The following is a 16,166-nucleotide window of genomic DNA, read 5'->3' on the forward strand; positions in this document are numbered from 1 at the left end:
CGACTGTTTTCAGCTGACGTTTATGAACCAGTAGCTATAATGCGAGGAGGACGTGAAACAGCCTTTCGCAGGGTCAAAACTTGTCGTGACTTTTGCCGAAAAATTCCGTTCCGGTACCGGGAATCGAACCCGGGCCTCCTGGGTGAAAGCCAGGTATCCTAGCCACTAGACCACACCGGACGCGCAAGTTTTACTCGGGGTTTACACCCGGTCCACCCGCTTTCCGTGTCGCACTTTCCCTGTTTGCGAGCATCTTTTCGCGCGCCCATGGCGAGGCGCGCATGGCAAAAGTCACAATTCATTGCTTTATGCCTCGTTGTTACAGCGGTAGGAGGAAAAGCAAAGCTGTAAGTAGTAATATTTATTTACTTATTTCGCAAGTAAATACCTGCTGCCTGTCATCGTACAGCAGGTCATACATTGTGTGACTTTACACGTTATATCGTACGAAATTCAGTATTATTACTAGTACTTTTTTCCTTGAAAATTTCACATAAGAACTGCAAGTAGTAATAACGGGAAGTAAACATTATCACGCTGAGTCGTTGAAGCCTTGAGGATAACAAAGTACAAAGTGTTTTGCTCCTTCGCAAACCCCAGAGCCGTCGATTTAGCTGTGGACGAAAGTAAATTAAATGCCCCGGGTGAGGATCGAACTCACGACCTTAAGATTATGAGACTTACGCGCTGCCTACTGCGCTACCGAGGCAGGTGATCGCCAGGCCTTCTGGAATCTCGGTAAGTACCAAATACCAGTGGTAGAGAGTCTGCACTTCCTGGCTCATTTTTTTCTGTTGCTACACGTGCATTCCCGGCGCGACAGGCAACTTGCGATGCTAGGCCGACGCCAGTATGTACAATAGCGCACAACAGTCCAAACGAGCAGTCGTGCGCGCTGCATGTTTGGTTATTCCCACACGGAAATCCCGCGGTTCATTCTCATGGCTCACGCAGTTCGAGTGCGAAAGACACGCAGCACCACTATCGGAGAAAAAACAAAATGATGCATCGGCCGGGAATCGAACCCGGGCCGCCCGCGTGGCAGGCGAGCATTCTACCACTGAACCACCGATGCTCAGCTAGTTCACAGCTTCCTGGTGCTTTCCGCGGCAGACGTCTGAGGGGAAAGTGGGACTGCCGTCCAGCGCCGTCGCATCCTCTCGAGAGAATGCTACACACGCTGAATCCTGAACTGCACTGCACTGCTTAAAAATGACGCCCGAACGCGATCGCCTAAGTACTCTTGCGGCGCACGCACGCGACGACTCTTGCCAAAGGACGCGAAATGTGCGTAGAGACGCTGTCTGGATGCGCTCGCCTACCCCGTAATGCGCCTACAGCTACGACCACCTTGAGCCGCCGCCGACAGGCGGGAAGCAGACACAGCGCGGCGTGCGCGGACGGAAACCGTGCGGTGGTGGTGTAATGGTCAGCATAGTTGCCTTCCAAGCAGTTGATCCGGGTTCGATTCCCGGCCACCGCAGCCGGCTTTTACTTTTGCGTATGAGTACTTTTGCCACGCGTCTTTAAATTAATGTTTCTTTCCCCCTCTTACTCGCTTTCATGCCACCCTATAGTGTGTGCGTCGATTCCCCTTGAGTCTCGACTTGTCTCGACTTTGCTCAGCTGACGCGAGAGCTGACGCTCTCCAATCGGCCTATATCAAGAGGACAAGCACGCGAAACGACTGAGAGAGGTATGGCGAGGCGGCCACCACATTACTTATGCCTCAAGTAAATACCTGCTGCCTGTTATCATGTATTGTCTGATGTTACATGTTCTGTCAGACAAATTCAGTTTTATTACTAGTACATTTCTTTTTTTTTTTTTTTTTCTTTGTTGAAAATTTTACAACACGCTCCTTCATTTCACTGTGGCCGCACGGCGCGACTTGGCATACCGAGAGGCAAAACGTGGCGCCAGTGCCCTTGACCGAATAGCGCTGCAGCTCCGAAACCGAAGAGGAAAGAGTAATACGAATTGAAACCGTCGGCAGTGCCCTGTGTTCGCAGGCGGTCACCCGCCCAAGCACTGACAACGCCCAGCTTCGCGCAGTAGCGGTGATCGGACGAGAAACTTTGTGTTCACCGTGCTGTGACCAGTGAAGTGTTTTAGCGCGTCCCGACAAGTCGCGTTCTGGTCCCCTATCAGCTCCCACACAATGTGACGACTTCTTTGTTACCATACTTCCCCGCCGAAATCGGCGTTGCCTTTTTGAAAGAGTGAAATCGTAGTGGCCCGTGGGGGGATCGAACCCACGACCTTCGCGTTATTAGCACGACGCTCTAACCGACTGAGCTAACGGGCCTCGGGAATTGCTCTGCGTATTGCCATGTAACATTTCTATGGTAGCAGTCCAACAGTGGACCAGCGTCTCTTCTTCCTTTATTCCGCTGCTCGTAGTAATTTCATTGCGTGCCCGTTTCTCTCGACTGTTTTCAGCTGACGTTTATGAACCAGTAGCTATAATGCGAGGAGGACGTGAAACAGCCTTTCGCAGGGTCAAAACTTGTCGTGACTTTTGCCGAAAAATTCCGTTCCGGTACCGGGAATCGAACCCGGGCCTCCTGGGTGAAAGCCAGGTATCCTAGCCACTAGACCACACCGGACGCGCAAGTTTTACTCGGGGTTTACACCCGGTCCACCCGCTTTCCGTGTCGCACTTTCCCTGTTTGCGAGCATCTTTTCGCGCGCCCATGGCGAGGCGCGCATGGCAAAAGTCACAATTCATTGCTTTATGCCTCGTTGTTACAGCGGTAGGAGGAAAAGCAAAGCTGTAAGTAGTAATATTTATTTACTTATTTCGCAAGTAAATACCTGCTGCCTGTCATCGTACAGCAGGTCATACATTGTGTGACTTTACACGTTATATCGTACGAAATTCAGTATTATTACTAGTACTTTTTTCCTTGAAAATTTCACATAAGAACTGCAAGTAGTAATAACGGGAAGTAAACATTATCACGCTGAGTCGTTGAAGCCTTGAGGATAACAAAGTACAAAGTGTTTTGCTCCTTCGCAAACCCCAGAGCCGTCGATTTAGCTGTGGACGAAAGTAAATTAAATGCCCCGGGTGAGGATCGAACTCACGACCTTAAGATTATGAGACTTACGCGCTGCCTACTGCGCTACCGAGGCAGGTGATCGCCAGGCCTTCTGGAATCTCGGTAAGTACCAAATACCAGTGGTAGAGAGTCTGCACTTCCTGGCTCATTTTTTTCTGTTGCTACACGTGCATTCCCGGCGCGACAGGCAACTTGCGATGCTAGGCCGACGCCAGTATGTACAATAGCGCACAACAGTCCAAACGAGCAGTCGTGCGCGCTGCATGTTTGGTTATTCCCACACGGAAATCCCGCGGTTCATTCTCATGGCTCACGCAGTTCGAGTGCGAAAGACACGCAGCACCACTATCGGAGAAAAAACAAAATGATGCATCGGCCGGGAATCGAACCCGGGCCGCCCGCGTGGCAGGCGAGCATTCTACCACTGAACCACCGATGCTCAGCTAGTTCACAGCTTCCTGGTGCTTTCCGCGGCAGACGTCTGAGGGGAAAGTGGGACTGCCGTCCAGCGCCGTCGCATCCTCTCGAGAGAATGCTACACACGCTGAATCCTGAACTGCACTGCACTGCTTAAAAATGACGCCCGAACGCGATCGCCTAAGTACTCTTGCGGCGCACGCACGCGACGACTCTTGCCAAAGGACGCGAAATGTGCGTAGAGACGCTGTCTGGATGCGCTCGCCTACCCCGTAATGCGCCTACAGCTACGACCACCTTGAGCCGCCGCCGACAGGCGGGAAGCAGACACAGCGCGGCGTGCGCGGACGGAAACCGTGCGGTGGTGGTGTAATGGTCAGCATAGTTGCCTTCCAAGCAGTTGATCCGGGTTCGATTCCCGGCCACCGCAGCCGGCTTTTACTTTTGCGTATGAGTACTTTTGCCACGCGTCTTTAAATTAATGTTTCTTTCCCCCTCTTACTCGCTTTCATGCCACCCTATAGTGTGTGCGTCGATTCCCCTTGAGTCTCGACTTGTCTCGACTTTGCTCAGCTGACGCGAGAGCTGACGCTCTCCAATCGGCCTATATCAAGAGGACAAGCACGCGAAACGACTGAGAGAGGTATGGCGAGGCGGCCACCACATTACTTATGCCTCAAGTAAATACCTGCTGCCTGTTATCATGTATTGTCTGATGTTACATGTTCTGTCAGACAAATTCAGTTTTATTACTAGTACATTTCTTTTTTTTTTTTTTTTTCTTTGTTGAAAATTTTACAACACGCTCCTTCATTTCACTGTGGCCGCACGGCGCGACTTGGCATACCGAGAGGCAAAACGTGGCGCCAGTGCCCTTGACCGAATAGCGCTGCAGCTCCGAAACCGAAGAGGAAAGAGTAATACGAATTGAAACCGTCGGCAGTGCCCTGTGTTCGCAGGCGGTCACCCGCCCAAGCACTGACAACGCCCAGCTTCGCGCAGTAGCGGTGATCGGACGAGAAACTTTGTGTTCACCGTGCTGTGACCAGTGAAGTGTTTTAGCGCGTCCCGACAAGTCGCGTTCTGGTCCCCTATCAGCTCCCACACAATGTGACGACTTCTTTGTTACCATACTTCCCCGCCGAAATCGGCGTTGCCTTTTTGAAAGAGTGAAATCGTAGTGGCCCGTGGGGGGATCGAACCCACGACCTTCGCGTTATTAGCACGACGCTCTAACCGACTGAGCTAACGGGCCTCGGGAATTGCTCTGCGTATTGCCATGTAACATTTCTATGGTAGCAGTCCAACAGTGGACCAGCGTCTCTTCTTCCTTTATTCCGCTGCTCGTAGTAATTTCATTGCGTGCCCGTTTCTCTCGACTGTTTTCAGCTGACGTTTATGAACCAGTAGCTATAATGCGAGGAGGACGTGAAACAGCCTTTCGCAGGGTCAAAACTTGTCGTGACTTTTGCCGAAAAATTCCGTTCCGGTACCGGGAATCGAACCCGGGCCTCCTGGGTGAAAGCCAGGTATCCTAGCCACTAGACCACACCGGACGCGCAAGTTTTACTCGGGGTTTACACCCGGTCCACCCGCTTTCCGTGTCGCACTTTCCCTGTTTGCGAGCATCTTTTCGCGCGCCCATGGCGAGGCGCGCATGGCAAAAGTCACAATTCATTGCTTTATGCCTCGTTGTTACAGCGGTAGGAGGAAAAGCAAAGCTGTAAGTAGTAATATTTATTTACTTATTTCGCAAGTAAATACCTGCTGCCTGTCATCGTACAGCAGGTCATACATTGTGTGACTTTACACGTTATATCGTACGAAATTCAGTATTATTACTAGTACTTTTTTCCTTGAAAATTTCACATAAGAACTGCAAGTAGTAATAACGGGAAGTAAACATTATCACGCTGAGTCGTTGAAGCCTTGAGGATAACAAAGTACAAAGTGTTTTGCTCCTTCGCAAACCCCAGAGCCGTCGATTTAGCTGTGGACGAAAGTAAATTAAATGCCCCGGGTGAGGATCGAACTCACGACCTTAAGATTATGAGACTTACGCGCTGCCTACTGCGCTACCGAGGCAGGTGATCGCCAGGCCTTCTGGAATCTCGGTAAGTACCAAATACCAGTGGTAGAGAGTCTGCACTTCCTGGCTCATTTTTTTCTGTTGCTACACGTGCATTCCCGGCGCGACAGGCAACTTGCGATGCTAGGCCGACGCCAGTATGTACAATAGCGCACAACAGTCCAAACGAGCAGTCGTGCGCGCTGCATGTTTGGTTATTCCCACACGGAAATCCCGCGGTTCATTCTCATGGCTCACGCAGTTCGAGTGCGAAAGACACGCAGCACCACTATCGGAGAAAAAACAAAATGATGCATCGGCCGGGAATCGAACCCGGGCCGCCCGCGTGGCAGGCGAGCATTCTACCACTGAACCACCGATGCTCAGCTAGTTCACAGCTTCCTGGTGCTTTCCGCGGCAGACGTCTGAGGGGAAAGTGGGACTGCCGTCCAGCGCCGTCGCATCCTCTCGAGAGAATGCTACACACGCTGAATCCTGAACTGCACTGCACTGCTTAAAAATGACGCCCGAACGCGATCGCCTAAGTACTCTTGCGGCGCACGCACGCGACGACTCTTGCCAAAGGACGCGAAATGTGCGTAGAGACGCTGTCTGGATGCGCTCGCCTACCCCGTAATGCGCCTACAGCTACGACCACCTTGAGCCGCCGCCGACAGGCGGGAAGCAGACACAGCGCGGCGTGCGCGGACGGAAACCGTGCGGTGGTGGTGTAATGGTCAGCATAGTTGCCTTCCAAGCAGTTGATCCGGGTTCGATTCCCGGCCACCGCAGCCGGCTTTTACTTTTGCGTATGAGTACTTTTGCCACGCGTCTTTAAATTAATGTTTCTTTCCCCCTCTTACTCGCTTTCATGCCACCCTATAGTGTGTGCGTCGATTCCCCTTGAGTCTCGACTTGTCTCGACTTTGCTCAGCTGACGCGAGAGCTGACGCTCTCCAATCGGCCTATATCAAGAGGACAAGCACGCGAAACGACTGAGAGAGGTATGGCGAGGCGGCCACCACATTACTTATGCCTCAAGTAAATACCTGCTGCCTGTTATCATGTATTGTCTGATGTTACATGTTCTGTCAGACAAATTCAGTTTTATTACTAGTACATTTCTTTTTTTTTTTTTTTTCTTTGTTGAAAATTTTACAACACGCTCCTTCATTTCACTGTGGCCGCACGGCGCGACTTGGCATACCGAGAGGCAAAACGTGGCGCCAGTGCCCTTGACCGAATAGCGCTGCAGCTCCGAAACCGAAGAGGAAAGAGTAATACGAATTGAAACCGTCGGCAGTGCCCTGTGTTCGCAGGCGGTCACCCGCCCAAGCACTGACAACGCCCAGCTTCGCGCAGTAGCGGTGATCGGACGAGAAACTTTGTGTTCACCGTGCTGTGACCAGTGAAGTGTTTTAGCGCGTCCCGACAAGTCGCGTTCTGGTCCCCTATCAGCTCCCACACAATGTGACGACTTCTTTGTTACCATACTTCCCCGCCGAAATCGGCGTTGCCTTTTTGAAAGAGTGAAATCGTAGTGGCCCGTGGGGGGATCGAACCCACGACCTTCGCGTTATTAGCACGACGCTCTAACCGACTGAGCTAACGGGCCTCGGGAATTGCTCTGCGTATTGCCATGTAACATTTCTATGGTAGCAGTCCAACAGTGGACCAGCGTCTCTTCTTCCTTTATTCCGCTGCTCGTAGTAATTTCATTGCGTGCCCGTTTCTCTCGACTGTTTTCAGCTGACGTTTATGAACCAGTAGCTATAATGCGAGGAGGACGTGAAACAGCCTTTCGCAGGGTCAAAACTTGTCGTGACTTTTGCCGAAAAATTCCGTTCCGGTACCGGGAATCGAACCCGGGCCTCCTGGGTGAAAGCCAGGTATCCTAGCCACTAGACCACACCGGACGCGCAAGTTTTACTCGGGGTTTACACCCGGTCCACCCGCTTTCCGTGTCGCACTTTCCCTGTTTGCGAGCATCTTTTCGCGCGCCCATGGCGAGGCGCGCATGGCAAAAGTCACAATTCATTGCTTTATGCCTCGTTGTTACAGCGGTAGGAGGAAAAGCAAAGCTGTAAGTAGTAATATTTATTTACTTATTTCGCAAGTAAATACCTGCTGCCTGTCATCGTACAGCAGGTCATACATTGTGTGACTTTACACGTTATATCGTACGAAATTCAGTATTATTACTAGTACTTTTTTCCTTGAAAATTTCACATAAGAACTGCAAGTAGTAATAACGGGAAGTAAACATTATCACGCTGAGTCGTTGAAGCCTTGAGGATAACAAAGTACAAAGTGTTTTGCTCCTTCGCAAACCCCAGAGCCGTCGATTTAGCTGTGGACGAAAGTAAATTAAATGCCCCGGGTGAGGATCGAACTCACGACCTTAAGATTATGAGACTTACGCGCTGCCTACTGCGCTACCGAGGCAGGTGATCGCCAGGCCTTCTGGAATCTCGGTAAGTACCAAATACCAGTGGTAGAGAGTCTGCACTTCCTGGCTCATTTTTTTCTGTTGCTACACGTGCATTCCCGGCGCGACAGGCAACTTGCGATGCTAGGCCGACGCCAGTATGTACAATAGCGCACAACAGTCCAAACGAGCAGTCGTGCGCGCTGCATGTTTGGTTATTCCCACACGGAAATCCCGCGGTTCATTCTCATGGCTCACGCAGTTCGAGTGCGAAAGACACGCAGCACCACTATCGGAGAAAAAACAAAATGATGCATCGGCCGGGAATCGAACCCGGGCCGCCCGCGTGGCAGGCGAGCATTCTACCACTGAACCACCGATGCTCAGCTAGTTCACAGCTTCCTGGTGCTTTCCGCGGCAGACGTCTGAGGGGAAAGTGGGACTGCCGTCCAGCGCCGTCGCATCCTCTCGAGAGAATGCTACACACGCTGAATCCTGAACTGCACTGCACTGCTTAAAAATGACGCCCGAACGCGATCGCCTAAGTACTCTTGCGGCGCACGCACGCGACGACTCTTGCCAAAGGACGCGAAATGTGCGTAGAGACGCTGTCTGGATGCGCTCGCCTACCCCGTAATGCGCCTACAGCTACGACCACCTTGAGCCGCCGCCGACAGGCGGGAAGCAGACACAGCGCGGCGTGCGCGGACGGAAACCGTGCGGTGGTGGTGTAATGGTCAGCATAGTTGCCTTCCAAGCAGTTGATCCGGGTTCGATTCCCGGCCACCGCAGCCGGCTTTTACTTTTGCGTATGAGTACTTTTGCCACGCGTCTTTAAATTAATGTTTCTTTCCCCCTCTTACTCGCTTTCATGCCACCCTATAGTGTGTGCGTCGATTCCCCTTGAGTCTCGACTTGTCTCGACTTTGCTCAGCTGACGCGAGAGCTGACGCTCTCCAATCGGCCTATATCAAGAGGACAAGCACGCGAAACGACTGAGAGAGGTATGGCGAGGCGGCCACCACATTACTTATGCCTCAAGTAAATACCTGCTGCCTGTTATCATGTATTGTCTGATGTTACATGTTCTGTCAGACAAATTCAGTTTTATTACTAGTACATTTCTTTTTTTTTTTTTTTTTTCTTTGTTGAAAATTTTACAACACGCTCCTTCATTTCACTGTGGCCGCACGGCGCGACTTGGCATACCGAGAGGCAAAACGTGGCGCCAGTGCCCTTGACCGAATAGCGCTGCAGCTCCGAAACCGAAGAGGAAAGAGTAATACGAATTGAAACCGTCGGCAGTGCCCTGTGTTCGCAGGCGGTCACCCGCCCAAGCACTGACAACGCCCAGCTTCGCGCAGTAGCGGTGATCGGACGAGAAACTTTGTGTTCACCGTGCTGTGACCAGTGAAGTGTTTTAGCGCGTCCCGACAAGTCGCGTTCTGGTCCCCTATCAGCTCCCACACAATGTGACGACTTCTTTGTTACCATACTTCCCCGCCGAAATCGGCGTTGCCTTTTTGAAAGAGTGAAATCGTAGTGGCCCGTGGGGGGATCGAACCCACGACCTTCGCGTTATTAGCACGACGCTCTAACCGACTGAGCTAACGGGCCTCGGGAATTGCTCTGCGTATTGCCATGTAACATTTCTATGGTAGCAGTCCAACAGTGGACCAGCGTCTCTTCTTCCTTTATTCCGCTGCTCGTAGTAATTTCATTGCGTGCCCGTTTCTCTCGACTGTTTTCAGCTGACGTTTATGAACCAGTAGCTATAATGCGAGGAGGACGTGAAACAGCCTTTCGCAGGGTCAAAACTTGTCGTGACTTTTGCCGAAAAATTCCGTTCCGGTACCGGGAATCGAACCCGGGCCTCCTGGGTGAAAGCCAGGTATCCTAGCCACTAGACCACACCGGACGCGCAAGTTTTACTCGGGGTTTACACCCGGTCCACCCGCTTTCCGTGTCGCACTTTCCCTGTTTGCGAGCATCTTTTCGCGCGCCCATGGCGAGGCGCGCATGGCAAAAGTCACAATTCATTGCTTTATGCCTCGTTGTTACAGCGGTAGGAGGAAAAGCAAAGCTGTAAGTAGTAATATTTATTTACTTATTTCGCAAGTAAATACCTGCTGCCTGTCATCGTACAGCAGGTCATACATTGTGTGACTTTACACGTTATATCGTACGAAATTCAGTATTATTACTAGTACTTTTTTCCTTGAAAATTTCACATAAGAACTGCAAGTAGTAATAACGGGAAGTAAACATTATCACGCTGAGTCGTTGAAGCCTTGAGGATAACAAAGTACAAAGTGTTTTGCTCCTTCGCAAACCCCAGAGCCGTCGATTTAGCTGTGGACGAAAGTAAATTAAATGCCCCGGGTGAGGATCGAACTCACGACCTTAAGATTATGAGACTTACGCGCTGCCTACTGCGCTACCGAGGCAGGTGATCGCCAGGCCTTCTGGAATCTCGGTAAGTACCAAATACCAGTGGTAGAGAGTCTGCACTTCCTGGCTCATTTTTTTCTGTTGCTACACGTGCATTCCCGGCGCGACAGGCAACTTGCGATGCTAGGCCGACGCCAGTATGTACAATAGCGCACAACAGTCCAAACGAGCAGTCGTGCGCGCTGCATGTTTGGTTATTCCCACACGGAAATCCCGCGGTTCATTCTCATGGCTCACGCAGTTCGAGTGCGAAAGACACGCAGCACCACTATCGGAGAAAAAACAAAATGATGCATCGGCCGGGAATCGAACCCGGGCCGCCCGCGTGGCAGGCGAGCATTCTACCACTGAACCACCGATGCTCAGCTAGTTCACAGCTTCCTGGTGCTTTCCGCGGCAGACGTCTGAGGGGAAAGTGGGACTGCCGTCCAGCGCCGTCGCATCCTCTCGAGAGAATGCTACACACGCTGAATCCTGAACTGCACTGCACTGCTTAAAAATGACGCCCGAACGCGATCGCCTAAGTACTCTTGCGGCGCACGCACGCGACGACTCTTGCCAAAGGACGCGAAATGTGCGTAGAGACGCTGTCTGGATGCGCTCGCCTACCCCGTAATGCGCCTACAGCTACGACCACCTTGAGCCGCCGCCGACAGGCGGGAAGCAGACACAGCGCGGCGTGCGCGGACGGAAACCGTGCGGTGGTGGTGTAATGGTCAGCATAGTTGCCTTCCAAGCAGTTGATCCGGGTTCGATTCCCGGCCACCGCAGCCGGCTTTTACTTTTGCGTATGAGTACTTTTGCCACGCGTCTTTAAATTAATGTTTCTTTCCCCCTCTTACTCGCTTTCATGCCACCCTATAGTGTGTGCGTCGATTCCCCTTGAGTCTCGACTTGTCTCGACTTTGCTCAGCTGACGCGAGAGCTGACGCTCTCCAATCGGCCTATATCAAGAGGACAAGCACGCGAAACGACTGAGAGAGGTATGGCGAGGCGGCCACCACATTACTTATGCCTCAAGTAAATACCTGCTGCCTGTTATCATGTATTGTCTGATGTTACATGTTCTGTCAGACAAATTCAGTTTTATTACTAGTACATTTCTTTTTTTTTTTTTTTTTTCTTTGTTGAAAATTTTACAACACGCTCCTTCATTTCACTGTGGCCGCACGGCGCGACTTGGCATACCGAGAGGCAAAACGTGGCGCCAGTGCCCTTGACCGAATAGCGCTGCAGCTCCGAAACCGAAGAGGAAAGAGTAATACGAATTGAAACCGTCGGCAGTGCCCTGTGTTCGCAGGCGGTCACCCGCCCAAGCACTGACAACGCCCAGCTTCGCGCAGTAGCGGTGATCGGACGAGAAACTTTGTGTTCACCGTGCTGTGACCAGTGAAGTGTTTTAGCGCGTCCCGACAAGTCGCGTTCTGGTCCCCTATCAGCTCCCACACAATGTGACGACTTCTTTGTTACCATACTTCCCCGCCGAAATCGGCGTTGCCTTTTTGAAAGAGTGAAATCGTAGTGGCCCGTGGGGGGATCGAACCCACGACCTTCGCGTTATTAGCACGACGCTCTAACCGACTGAGCTAACGGGCCTCGGGAATTGCTCTGCGTATTGCCATGTAACATTTCTATGGTAGCAGTCCAACAGTGGACCAGCGTCTCTTCTTCCTTTATTCCGCTGCTCGTAGTAATTTCATTGCGTGCCCGTTTCTCTCGACTGTTTTCAGCTGACGTTTATGAACCAGTAGCTATAATGCGAGGAGGACGTGAAACAGCCTTTCGCAGGGTCAAAACTTGTCGTGACTTTTGCCGAAAAATTCCGTTCCGGTACCGGGAATCGAACCCGGGCCTCCTGGGTGAAAGCCAGGTATCCTAGCCACTAGACCACACCGGACGCGCAAGTTTTACTCGGGGTTTACACCCGGTCCACCCGCTTTCCGTGTCGCACTTTCCCTGTTTGCGAGCATCTTTTCGCGCGCCCATGGCGAGGCGCGCATGGCAAAAGTCACAATTCATTGCTTTATGCCTCGTTGTTACAGCGGTAGGAGGAAAAGCAAAGCTGTAAGTAGTAATATTTATTTACTTATTTCGCAAGTAAATACCTGCTGCCTGTCATCGTACAGCAGGTCATACATTGTGTGACTTTACACGTTATATCGTACGAAATTCAGTATTATTACTAGTACTTTTTTCCTTGAAAATTTCACATAAGAACTGCAAGTAGTAATAACGGGAAGTAAACATTATCACGCTGAGTCGTTGAAGCCTTGAGGATAACAAAGTACAAAGTGTTTTGCTCCTTCGCAAACCCCAGAGCCGTCGATTTAGCTGTGGACGAAAGTAAATTAAATGCCCCGGGTGAGGATCGAACTCACGACCTTAAGATTATGAGACTTACGCGCTGCCTACTGCGCTACCGAGGCAGGTGATCGCCAGGCCTTCTGGAATCTCGGTAAGTACCAAATACCAGTGGTAGAGAGTCTGCACTTCCTGGCTCATTTTTTTCTGTTGCTACACGTGCATTCCCGGCGCGACAGGCAACTTGCGATGCTAGGCCGACGCCAGTATGTACAATAGCGCACAACAGTCCAAACGAGCAGTCGTGCGCGCTGCATGTTTGGTTATTCCCACACGGAAATCCCGCGGTTCATTCTCATGGCTCACGCAGTTCGAGTGCGAAAGACACGCAGCACCACTATCGGAGAAAAAACAAAATGATGCATCGGCCGGGAATCGAACCCGGGCCGCCCGCGTGGCAGGCGAGCATTCTACCACTGAACCACCGATGCTCAGCTAGTTCACAGCTTCCTGGTGCTTTCCGCGGCAGACGTCTGAGGGGAAAGTGGGACTGCCGTCCAGCGCCGTCGCATCCTCTCGAGAGAATGCTACACACGCTGAATCCTGAACTGCACTGCACTGCTTAAAAATGACGCCCGAACGCGATCGCCTAAGTACTCTTGCGGCGCACGCACGCGACGACTCTTGCCAAAGGACGCGAAATGTGCGTAGAGACGCTGTCTGGATGCGCTCGCCTACCCCGTAATGCGCCTACAGCTACGACCACCTTGAGCCGCCGCCGACAGGCGGGAAGCAGACACAGCGCGGCGTGCGCGGACGGAAACCGTGCGGTGGTGGTGTAATGGTCAGCATAGTTGCCTTCCAAGCAGTTGATCCGGGTTCGATTCCCGGCCACCGCAGCCGGCTTTTACTTTTGCGTATGAGTACTTTTGCCACGCGTCTTTAAATTAATGTTTCTTTCCCCCTCTTACTCGCTTTCATGCCACCCTATAGTGTGTGCGTCGATTCCCCTTGAGTCTCGACTTGTCTCGACTTTGCTCAGCTGACGCGAGAGCTGACGCTCTCCAATCGGCCTATATCAAGAGGACAAGCACGCGAAACGACTGAGAGAGGTATGGCGAGGCGGCCACCACATTACTTATGCCTCAAGTAAATACCTGCTGCCTGTTATCATGTATTGTCTGATGTTACATGTTCTGTCAGACAAATTCAGTTTTATTACTAGTACATTTCTTTTTTTTTTTTTTTTCTTTGTTGAAAATTTTACAACACGCTCCTTCATTTCACTGTGGCCGCACGGCGCGACTTGGCATACCGAGAGGCAAAACGTGGCGCCAGTGCCCTTGACCGAATAGCGCTGCAGCTCCGAAACCGAAGAGGAAAGAGTAATACGAATTGAAACCGTCGGCAGTGCCCTGTGTTCGCAGGCGGTCACCCGCCCAAGCACTGACAACGCCCAGCTTCGCGCAGTAGCGGTGATCGGACGAGAAACTTTGTGTTCACCGTGCTGTGACCAGTGAAGTGTTTTAGCGCGTCCCGACAAGTCGCGTTCTGGTCCCCTATCAGCTCCCACACAATGTGACGACTTCTTTGTTACCATACTTCCCCGCCGAAATCGGCGTTGCCTTTTTGAAAGAGTGAAATCGTAGTGGCCCGTGGGGGGATCGAACCCACGACCTTCGCGTTATTAGCACGACGCTCTAACCGACTGAGCTAACGGGCCTCGGGAATTGCTCTGCGTATTGCCATGTAACATTTCTATGGTAGCAGTCCAACAGTGGACCAGCGTCTCTTCTTCCTTTATTCCGCTGCTCGTAGTAATTTCATTGCGTGCCCGTTTCTCTCGACTGTTTTCAGCTGACGTTTATGAACCAGTAGCTATAATGCGAGGAGGACGTGAAACAGCCTTTCGCAGGGTCAAAACTTGTCGTGACTTTTGCCGAAAAATTCCGTTCCGGTACCGGGAATCGAACCCGGGCCTCCTGGGTGAAAGCCAGGTATCCTAGCCACTAGACCACACCGGACGCGCAAGTTTTACTCGGGGTTTACACCCGGTCCACCCGCTTTCCGTGTCGCACTTTCCCTGTTTGCGAGCATCTTTTCGCGCGCCCATGGCGAGGCGCGCATGGCAAAAGTCACAATTCATTGCTTTATGCCTCGTTGTTACAGCGGTAGGAGGAAAAGCAAAGCTGTAAGTAGTAATATTTATTTACTTATTTCGCAAGTAAATACCTGCTGCCTGTCATCGTACAGCAGGTCATACATTGTGTGACTTTACACGTTATATCGTACGAAATTCAGTATTATTACTAGTACTTTTTTCCTTGAAAATTTCACATAAGAACTGCAAGTAGTAATAACGGGAAGTAAACATTATCACGCTGAGTCGTTGAAGCCTTGAGGATAACAAAGTACAAAGTGTTTTGCTCCTTCGCAAACCCCAGAGCCGTCGATTTAGCTGTGGACGAAAGTAAATTAAATGCCCCGGGTGAGGATCGAACTCACGACCTTAAGATTATGAGACTTACGCGCTGCCTACTGCGCTACCGAGGCAGGTGATCGCCAGGCCTTCTGGAATCTCGGTAAGTACCAAATACCAGTGGTAGAGAGTCTGCACTTCCTGGCTCATTTTTTTCTGTTGCTACACGTGCATTCCCGGCGCGACAGGCAACTTGCGATGCTAGGCCGACGCCAGTATGTACAATAGCGCACAACAGTCCAAACGAGCAGTCGTGCGCGCTGCATGTTTGGTTATTCCCACACGGAAATCCCGCGGTTCATTCTCATGGCTCACGCAGTTCGAGTGCGAAAGACACGCAGCACCACTATCGGAGAAAAAACAAAATGATGCATCGGCCGGGAATCGAACCCGGGCCGCCCGCGTGGCAGGCGAGCATTCTACCACTGAACCACCGATGCTCAGCTAGTTCACAGCTTCCTGGTGCTTTCCGCGGCAGACGTCTGAGGGGAAAGTGGGACTGCCGTCCAGCGCCGTCGCATCCTCTCGAGAGAATGCTACACACGCTGAATCCTGAACTGCACTGCACTGCTTAAAAATGACGCCCGAACGCGATCGCCTAAGTACTCTTGCGGCGCACGCACGCGACGACTCTTGCCAAAGGACGCGAAATGTGCGTAGAGACGCTGTCTGGATGCGCTCGCCTACCCCGTAATGCGCCTACAGCTACGACCACCTTGAGCCGCCGCCGACAGGCGGGAAGCAGACACAGCGCGGCGTGCGCGGACGGAAACCGTGCGGTGGTGGTGTAATGGTCAGCATAGTTGCCTTCCAAGCAGTTGATCCGGGTTCGATTCCCGGCCACCGCAGCCGGCTTTTACTTTTGCGTATGAGTACTTTTGCCACGCGTCTTTAAATTAATGTTTCTTTCCCCCTCTTACTCGCTTTCATGCCACCCTATAGTGTGTGCGTCGATTC

General features: G+C 51.6%; 34 non-coding genes across 34 annotated transcripts; 7 read left to right on the forward strand and 27 right to left on the reverse strand.

Moving 5' to 3' along the window:
* Window positions 1–108: 108 nt before the first annotated feature.
* Trnae-uuc lies at window positions 109–180 on the reverse strand. Its single transcript has one exon. It is a non-coding gene; the product is annotated as a tRNA-Glu (tRNA).
* Window positions 181–636: 456 nt separating this feature from the next.
* Trnam-cau lies at window positions 637–709 on the reverse strand. Its single transcript has one exon. It is a non-coding gene; the product is annotated as a tRNA-Met (tRNA).
* A 295-nt stretch (window positions 710–1,004) lies between these two features.
* Window positions 1,005–1,075, reverse strand: Trnag-gcc. The gene has a single exon. It is a non-coding gene; the product is annotated as a tRNA-Gly (tRNA).
* A 336-nt stretch (window positions 1,076–1,411) lies between these two features.
* Window positions 1,412–1,483, forward strand: Trnag-ucc. Its single transcript has one exon. It is a non-coding gene; the product is annotated as a tRNA-Gly (tRNA).
* A 751-nt stretch (window positions 1,484–2,234) lies between these two features.
* Window positions 2,235–2,308, reverse strand: Trnai-aau. Its single transcript has one exon. It is a non-coding gene; the product is annotated as a tRNA-Ile (tRNA).
* A 229-nt stretch (window positions 2,309–2,537) lies between these two features.
* Trnae-uuc lies at window positions 2,538–2,609 on the reverse strand. The gene has a single exon. It is a non-coding gene; the product is annotated as a tRNA-Glu (tRNA).
* A 456-nt stretch (window positions 2,610–3,065) lies between these two features.
* On the reverse strand, window positions 3,066–3,138 carry Trnam-cau. Its single transcript has one exon. It is a non-coding gene; the product is annotated as a tRNA-Met (tRNA).
* Window positions 3,139–3,433: 295 nt separating this feature from the next.
* Trnag-gcc lies at window positions 3,434–3,504 on the reverse strand. The gene has a single exon. It is a non-coding gene; the product is annotated as a tRNA-Gly (tRNA).
* A 336-nt stretch (window positions 3,505–3,840) lies between these two features.
* Trnag-ucc lies at window positions 3,841–3,912 on the forward strand. Its single transcript has one exon. It is a non-coding gene; the product is annotated as a tRNA-Gly (tRNA).
* Window positions 3,913–4,663: 751 nt separating this feature from the next.
* Trnai-aau lies at window positions 4,664–4,737 on the reverse strand. Its single transcript has one exon. It is a non-coding gene; the product is annotated as a tRNA-Ile (tRNA).
* A 229-nt stretch (window positions 4,738–4,966) lies between these two features.
* Trnae-uuc lies at window positions 4,967–5,038 on the reverse strand. The gene has a single exon. It is a non-coding gene; the product is annotated as a tRNA-Glu (tRNA).
* A 456-nt stretch (window positions 5,039–5,494) lies between these two features.
* Trnam-cau lies at window positions 5,495–5,567 on the reverse strand. The gene has a single exon. It is a non-coding gene; the product is annotated as a tRNA-Met (tRNA).
* Window positions 5,568–5,862: 295 nt separating this feature from the next.
* On the reverse strand, window positions 5,863–5,933 carry Trnag-gcc. Its single transcript has one exon. It is a non-coding gene; the product is annotated as a tRNA-Gly (tRNA).
* A 336-nt stretch (window positions 5,934–6,269) lies between these two features.
* Trnag-ucc lies at window positions 6,270–6,341 on the forward strand. The gene has a single exon. It is a non-coding gene; the product is annotated as a tRNA-Gly (tRNA).
* Window positions 6,342–7,091: 750 nt separating this feature from the next.
* Window positions 7,092–7,165, reverse strand: Trnai-aau. The gene has a single exon. It is a non-coding gene; the product is annotated as a tRNA-Ile (tRNA).
* Window positions 7,166–7,394: 229 nt separating this feature from the next.
* Trnae-uuc lies at window positions 7,395–7,466 on the reverse strand. Its single transcript has one exon. It is a non-coding gene; the product is annotated as a tRNA-Glu (tRNA).
* A 456-nt stretch (window positions 7,467–7,922) lies between these two features.
* Window positions 7,923–7,995, reverse strand: Trnam-cau. Its single transcript has one exon. It is a non-coding gene; the product is annotated as a tRNA-Met (tRNA).
* A 295-nt stretch (window positions 7,996–8,290) lies between these two features.
* On the reverse strand, window positions 8,291–8,361 carry Trnag-gcc. Its single transcript has one exon. It is a non-coding gene; the product is annotated as a tRNA-Gly (tRNA).
* A 336-nt stretch (window positions 8,362–8,697) lies between these two features.
* Trnag-ucc lies at window positions 8,698–8,769 on the forward strand. The gene has a single exon. It is a non-coding gene; the product is annotated as a tRNA-Gly (tRNA).
* Window positions 8,770–9,521: 752 nt separating this feature from the next.
* Trnai-aau lies at window positions 9,522–9,595 on the reverse strand. The gene has a single exon. It is a non-coding gene; the product is annotated as a tRNA-Ile (tRNA).
* A 229-nt stretch (window positions 9,596–9,824) lies between these two features.
* Window positions 9,825–9,896, reverse strand: Trnae-uuc. Its single transcript has one exon. It is a non-coding gene; the product is annotated as a tRNA-Glu (tRNA).
* Window positions 9,897–10,352: 456 nt separating this feature from the next.
* On the reverse strand, window positions 10,353–10,425 carry Trnam-cau. Its single transcript has one exon. It is a non-coding gene; the product is annotated as a tRNA-Met (tRNA).
* A 295-nt stretch (window positions 10,426–10,720) lies between these two features.
* On the reverse strand, window positions 10,721–10,791 carry Trnag-gcc. Its single transcript has one exon. It is a non-coding gene; the product is annotated as a tRNA-Gly (tRNA).
* Window positions 10,792–11,127: 336 nt separating this feature from the next.
* Trnag-ucc lies at window positions 11,128–11,199 on the forward strand. Its single transcript has one exon. It is a non-coding gene; the product is annotated as a tRNA-Gly (tRNA).
* Window positions 11,200–11,951: 752 nt separating this feature from the next.
* On the reverse strand, window positions 11,952–12,025 carry Trnai-aau. Its single transcript has one exon. It is a non-coding gene; the product is annotated as a tRNA-Ile (tRNA).
* A 229-nt stretch (window positions 12,026–12,254) lies between these two features.
* Trnae-uuc lies at window positions 12,255–12,326 on the reverse strand. Its single transcript has one exon. It is a non-coding gene; the product is annotated as a tRNA-Glu (tRNA).
* Window positions 12,327–12,782: 456 nt separating this feature from the next.
* On the reverse strand, window positions 12,783–12,855 carry Trnam-cau. Its single transcript has one exon. It is a non-coding gene; the product is annotated as a tRNA-Met (tRNA).
* A 295-nt stretch (window positions 12,856–13,150) lies between these two features.
* On the reverse strand, window positions 13,151–13,221 carry Trnag-gcc. The gene has a single exon. It is a non-coding gene; the product is annotated as a tRNA-Gly (tRNA).
* Window positions 13,222–13,557: 336 nt separating this feature from the next.
* On the forward strand, window positions 13,558–13,629 carry Trnag-ucc. The gene has a single exon. It is a non-coding gene; the product is annotated as a tRNA-Gly (tRNA).
* A 750-nt stretch (window positions 13,630–14,379) lies between these two features.
* Trnai-aau lies at window positions 14,380–14,453 on the reverse strand. Its single transcript has one exon. It is a non-coding gene; the product is annotated as a tRNA-Ile (tRNA).
* A 229-nt stretch (window positions 14,454–14,682) lies between these two features.
* Trnae-uuc lies at window positions 14,683–14,754 on the reverse strand. Its single transcript has one exon. It is a non-coding gene; the product is annotated as a tRNA-Glu (tRNA).
* A 456-nt stretch (window positions 14,755–15,210) lies between these two features.
* Trnam-cau lies at window positions 15,211–15,283 on the reverse strand. The gene has a single exon. It is a non-coding gene; the product is annotated as a tRNA-Met (tRNA).
* A 295-nt stretch (window positions 15,284–15,578) lies between these two features.
* Trnag-gcc lies at window positions 15,579–15,649 on the reverse strand. The gene has a single exon. It is a non-coding gene; the product is annotated as a tRNA-Gly (tRNA).
* Window positions 15,650–15,985: 336 nt separating this feature from the next.
* Window positions 15,986–16,057, forward strand: Trnag-ucc. Its single transcript has one exon. It is a non-coding gene; the product is annotated as a tRNA-Gly (tRNA).
* Window positions 16,058–16,166: the final 109 nt, after the last annotated feature.

Source organism: Schistocerca piceifrons, unplaced genomic scaffold (assembly GCF_021461385.2).
Source record: "Schistocerca piceifrons isolate TAMUIC-IGC-003096 unplaced genomic scaffold, iqSchPice1.1 HiC_scaffold_653, whole genome shotgun sequence".
Lineage (NCBI taxonomy): Eukaryota > Metazoa > Arthropoda > Insecta > Orthoptera > Acrididae > Schistocerca > Schistocerca piceifrons.